This window comes from Mauremys reevesii, unplaced genomic scaffold (assembly GCF_016161935.1).
Source record: "Mauremys reevesii isolate NIE-2019 unplaced genomic scaffold, ASM1616193v1 Contig12, whole genome shotgun sequence".
Lineage (NCBI taxonomy): Eukaryota > Metazoa > Chordata > Testudines > Geoemydidae > Mauremys > Mauremys reevesii.
This window is the reverse complement of record NW_024100738.1, coordinates 84,203-90,407: the sequence shown is the minus strand read 5'-3', so window position 1 is coordinate 90,407 and position 6,205 is coordinate 84,203.

Here is a 6,205-nt window from a genome sequence, read left to right as displayed (position 1 = left end):
TTTAATGACACTGGACACTGAGAGTCAAAAAGTTGACGCTTTAGAACTGTTAAAATTGTCTGTGAGCAGGTAAATCTCCTCCCTCCCCCAGCAGCTCCCCCAGGGCAGTAACCCAATTCCTCCCCCACCACCACACGGACCGAGGCTGAAAGTCCATCTGATGGCAGCTCAGGGGCCTGTGGAATGTGCTGGGAGCTCAGCCTGGGCCCTAGTGGGGCAGGTGCCCCTGTAACACAACCACACCCAGCAAGGCCCTGCCCCCATTTTCTCCCTGTTTGTCAGTCCTGGCAGAGAGACCAGGGACTGCAGGGAGACCAAGCTCCTGACCCCCAGGTGAGGGCTGGGGCCCAATGGCCGAGGGCAGCGGGTGTGCGGGGAACTCGCACTAGGGGCTGCAGGTACCTGGTGTGGGATAAACAGAGACCTCTCAGGCCACTTGCCCATTGCGGCTGCAGGAGGGGATGTGGGGACTGACTGAGGAGGCCTGGGGCAGTCTGGGAAGCTGCCATTGGGGACAAGGAGAGGGAATTCAGCTGTGGCGGGGGAGCCGTGCTGTGCAGAGATGCTGCTGCGGATGCAGCTAGTTACCCGGGTCCAGCGTTGCAGCAGTTTAACAACGTGGTTAATAGACATTGCAGCTCAGCAGAGGGAAGTGCTGATCTTTGGCTGGTCTCTGTAGGGCTTGAGATCTGCAGGCATCGTTCAAACACCTTTCCCCTGCTGCTTCCTCAGGTACCTGGATCTTCACTCAGTATTGCAGAGCAGAGCAGATTCAGTGCTTTGGGACAGGGTTACAGGAAGGAAAAAGACTGGAATGGTGCATATCGTACCTGTCATTTCTCTCCCCGGGCCCTGGGGATGTACCGTGTGCAGCTGGTTACTGAGAGACATTCAGTCAGACAGCTGGGGGGGCATTTTTGTGCTCTGCCCCTTTCTCAGTAAATTGAGACTTTTCAGGGTCAGGACACTGACTCATTAGCTTTCTGGGTCTACTTGCTCAGTGTCTGCTCAGAGCTCAGCACCATGAGGCCCTCGTCCTCCATAGACTGTAATGCCAAGAGACACACAGGAATTGTATAGATGGGGAAACTGAGGCAGAGAGAGGGTTGGTTCAGCAGGCCCCCTATTCAGTGACTGCAAGGGCCAGTGCAGACCTTAGCAGCCGCCAGGCAAGTCCTGAGCTCCAGCTGGAGCCGCATCAAAGCTTTAATGGTCTTAAGGGGCTTTGCCAGGGTGCAGGATATAAGAGAAGCAGCTTCATCCTGGCCACACCCCTCTAGTCCTTTCCACTCCTCCCTCCTCCAGCCTGTCCATGCCCCAGCCCCCACTCCCTCCCGCCCCTCCCAGGGGCGCTCCCTGTGCCTGCAGCTGCTGGGGAGGAGGCACAAACAGCCGTTCTAGCCGGCACAGGAGCCAGAGCACACTGAGGGGCTGGATCCAAATGTCAAGAATCTCTTTTGATTTAGGGTCCTAATTTGGGAACTGACCTAAGTGCTGAGGGGCTGGTTCTCCAAGGGGCTGGGCACCCGCAGCGCCCACTGACTCCAGTTCCTGCTGTGGATGCAGCTGGAACACGTGCTCTGGAGTCCCGTATTTTGAAGAGGTATTTCAAGACATACAGAATTAGGCCATTGTTTAAAATTTAGGCCTTACCGATTTGCCCATTGTGATGTTATTGAAATGAACTGTGACCGTATAGATCATTGTTGCAACCAAGGTCCTAGAGCTGCACCAAATATTATACAAAGAAGGTCAAGTAATGTGTCTATGAAAAGGTTGTAATTTGCTGGTTATGGTTATGCTGTCTGTATGTGTGTATTGTTTTTGTATTTGAAGTTATGAATAGTGGCTATCTGCTTGTTTCTCAATGTGTTTGATTTTAAGTAGCATCAGTGAAGCATTTGGTCAGCTTCTTGAGAAAGGACTCTTCTGAGTAAGTGCCAAATCAAGAAACACTTAACTGACAGTGGGCCTTGGGAGACTCCAATCCACTTCTGAGGAGCCTTCCTGGAAACGTTCAAGATAGCATGTGAGCAATGGCTGCTCTACCAGCAAACTGAGTCATGCATGGACCTGTGACTCCAAACTCCATTTTGCTGCTGTGATTTTCCGCAGTAAGAACAAAGGGGTTTCCGTCCACATGGCGGAGGATATAAAAGGCCCTGGAAACCCCTATATTTTGATCTTCCATCCTGCTTCTAACATCTGGAGGAACTTTGCTAGAAAAAGACGGTTACTCACCTGTAGTAACTGTTGTTCTTCGAGATGTGTTGCTCCAATCCATTCCAGTTAGGTGTGCGCGCCGCGCGTGCACGGCTTCTCCGGAACTTTTTCCCCTAGCAACTCCGGCAGGCCGGCTGGGCGCCCCCTGGAGTGGCGCCGCTATGGCGCTAAATATATACCCCAGCCGGCCCGTCCGCTCCTCAGTTCCTTCTTGCCGGCTACTCCGACAGTGGGGAAGGAGGGCGGGTCTGGAATGGATTGGAGCAACACATCTCGAAGAACACCAGTTACTACAGGTGAGTAACCGTCTTTTCTTCTTCGAGTGATTGCTCCAATGCATTCCAGTTAGGTGAATCCCAAGCCTTACCTTAGGCGGTGGGGTCGGAGTGAGACGTGGCGGAGTGTAGAACCGCAGAGCCGAAGGCTGCGTCGTCTCTAGATTGCTGCACCAACGCGTAGTGGGAGGCGAAGGTGTGGACCGAAGACCAGGTAGCCGCTCTGCAGATGTCCTGGATGGGGACATGGCTCAGGAAGGCAGCAGACGAGGCCTGCGCTCTCGTGGAGTGAGCGGTGAGTCGGCATGGAGTCACGTGAGCTAGCTCGTAGCATGACCGGATGCATTGGGTCACCCAGGAGGCAATGCGTTGGGTAGAGACTGGCTCGCCTTTCATGCGATCAGCGACTGCGATGAAGAGCTGGGTGGAACGCCGAAAAGGCCTTGTCCGGTCGATGTAAAACGCCAGCGCCCTACGGACGTCGAGGGTGTGGAGCTGTTGCTCCCGGGGCGAAGCGTGGGGCTTCGGGAAGAAGACCGGGAGGAAGATGTCCTGATTAAGGTGGAAGGCCGAGACCACCTTTGGTAGGAAGGCCGGGTGAGGACGAAGCTGCACCTTATCCGCGTGGAAGACGGTGTAGGGAGGGCCCACCGTCAACGCTCGTAGCTCCGAGACTCTCCTTGCCGATGTTATGGCAACCAGGAAGGCCGTCTTATAGGAGAGGTAGAGGAGAGAACACGTGGCCATAGGCTCGAATGGAGGACCCGTGAGTCTGGCCAGGACGAGGTTCAAGTCCCAGGTCGGGGCGGGGCGACGCACCGGCGGGTATAAGCGGTCGAGGCCCTTCAGGAAGCGGGAGACCATCGGATTGGCAAAGATGGTCCGACCCTCCACTGACGGACGAAAGGCGGACACCGCGGCGAGGTGGACTCTCAAAGAGGAAACCGCCAGACCCTGCTCCTTAAGGTACCATAGGTAGTCCAGGATGGTAGTGATGGGCACCACGAATGGGTTGAGCCCCTGCTGGTCACACCAGAGCGCGAACCTCTTCCATTTTGCCATGTATGTAGTACGGGTGGAAGGCTTTCTACTTTCAAGCAGGACCTGTTGTACGGCTGCCGAACAGCCCCTCTCTGCGTGGGTCAACCACGCAGGAACCAGGCTGTAAGATGGAGAGATTGCAGATTGGGATGGTGGAGTCTGCCGAAGTCCTGTGTGATGAGGTCCGGCCACAATGGGAGGGTGATGGGCTCCCGAACGGAGAGCTCGAGCAGCAGGGTGTACCAATACTGCCGCGGCCAGGCCGGAGCCACGAGTATCATGGTGGCTCGATCCCCCCGAAGCTTCTGTAGCACTCTGTGCACTAGTGGAAACGGAGGGAAGGCATAGAGGAGGTGAGTCTGCCACGGATAGAGGAAGGCGTCGGACAGAGATCCCGGCGAGAGTCCTCGGAACGAGCAGAACTGGAGACACTTCCTGTTCGCCTTGGAGGCGAAGAGGTCGACCCGGGGAAACCCCCACCTCTGGAAAATCGTGTGTGCAACGTTGGGACGGAGGGACCACTCGTGGGAGAGAAACGACCTGCTGAGGCGGTCGGCTAGCGTGTTCTGCACTCCCGGAAGAAAGGACGCTTCCAGGTGAATGGAGTGGGTCACGCAGAAGTCCCAGAGGAGGATCGCCTCCTTGCAGAGGGGGGACGAGCGAGCTCCGCCCTGCTTGTTCACGTAGGCTAGTGCTGTTGTGTTGTCCGTGAATACTGTCACCCAGCGGCCTTGCAGGTTGGTCCGAAAGGCGTGACATGCAAAGCGGATCGCTCGGAGCTCGCGGACATTGATGTGGAGAGCGAGCTCCTGGGGCGACCAGAGGCCTTGAGTGTGAAGGCCTCCCAGGTGGGCCCCCCAACCGAGTGCCGAGGCGTCCGTGGTCAGCGTCGCGGACGGACGAGGAAGATGGAACGGCACTCCGGCGCAGATGATCTCCGGGTCGAGCCACCAGCGGAGGGACTCGAGGGTCGGTCTCGTGACCGTGACCACCATGTCGATGTGGTCGCGGTGCGGGCGGTACACCGACGCCAGCCACGACTGGAACGGACGGAGGTGGAGTCGCGCGTACGCGGTGACATATGTACACGATGCCATGTGACCCAGGAGGCGGAGGCATGACCGCACCGTCGTGGTCGGAAAGTCGACAAGCTCCCGGATGAGGGAGACCATTGTCAGGTGCCGAGACCGCGGCAAGCAGGCGCGGCCCACCGAGGAGTCGAGAACCGCGCCGATGAACTCCACCCGCTGTGCTGGGAGCAAGGTAGACTTCTCGGCATTGACAAGCAGCCCGAGGTGTTGACTGCGACTGCCCACGAATCAACCAGTCGTCTAGATAGGGGTAGACGTGGATCCGACGCCTGCGGAGGGCTGCTGCTACCACCGCCATGCACTTTGTAAACACCCTCGGTGCCGTGGCAAGTCCGAAAGGTAACACGGCGAACTGGTAGTGGTCTTTGTTGATGACAAACCGAAGGAAACGCCGGTGAGGGGGGTAAATTGCGACATGGAAGTAAGCGTCCTTCATGTCGAGGGCGGCAAACCAATCTCCCGGATCCAGAGAGGGAATGATGGTCCCCAAGGTGACCATGCGAAACTTGGGCTTGAGCAGGTATTTGTTCAGCTCGCGAAGGTCCAGGATAGGACGTAGCCCGCCTTTCGCCTTGGGGATAAGGAAATAACGGGAATAGAATCCCCTGCCCCGCCTGTCTGGAGGCACTACCTCTATGGCACCCACGCTCAGTAGAGTCTGGACCTCTTGTAGGAGGACTTGCTCGTGAGATGGGTCCCTGAAGAGGGACAGGGAGGGTGGGTGGGAAGGAGGGGGCGAAACAAATTGTAGACGGTATCCCGACTGGACAGTCTGAAGAACCCAGCTGTCCGATGTTATTCGGGACCACGCAGGAAGAAAATAGGAGAGGCGGTTGGAAAACAAACGGGGAGGATCCGAGGTGGAGAGTGATGGGCCGCCCTCGGGCGTCCCATCAAAAGGCCTGCTTGGACCCCTGAGGGCCCTTGGACGAGGCCTGGGACTGGTTCCGACGGTTACCCGAAGGCCGCCGGTGATTCTGGCCCTGACGTCTGGACGTATACGGACGGTAACGCTGCTGCGGGAAGGACCGAGGGGGCTGCTGCCGGAAAGACCTGCGTTGCGGAGCCGGCGTGTGCATGCCAAGGGTTCGTATGGCAATACGCCCATCCTTTAAGGTCTGTATCCGCGAATCGGTCTTTTCGGAGAATAGCCCTTTCGTGTCAAACGGCAGGTCCTGCAGCATGTACTGCACCTCCTGTGGGAGCGTAGAGGATTGCAGCCATGAGATGCGACGCATCGTCACCCCTGTCGCTATTGTCCGCGCCCCCGAGTCCACCGCGTCGAGGGCCGCCGTAATGGACGAACGTGAGGACGTCTTCGCTTCCTCGAGCATCACCGAGAACTCCTGGCGGGCAGTTGTCGGCAGGAGTTCGGTGTATTTTGCCAGGGATGCCATGATGTCAAAAACATACCTGGCCAGGAGGACCATTTGGTTGGCTATACGCATCTGCAGGCCGCCAGCGGCATAGACCTTACGGCCTAGCAGGTCCATCCTCCGAGCGTCCTTAGATTTGGGCACCGGGGCCGGTTGACCGTTCCGTTCACGGCCGTTCACAGACTGCACGACAAGCGAG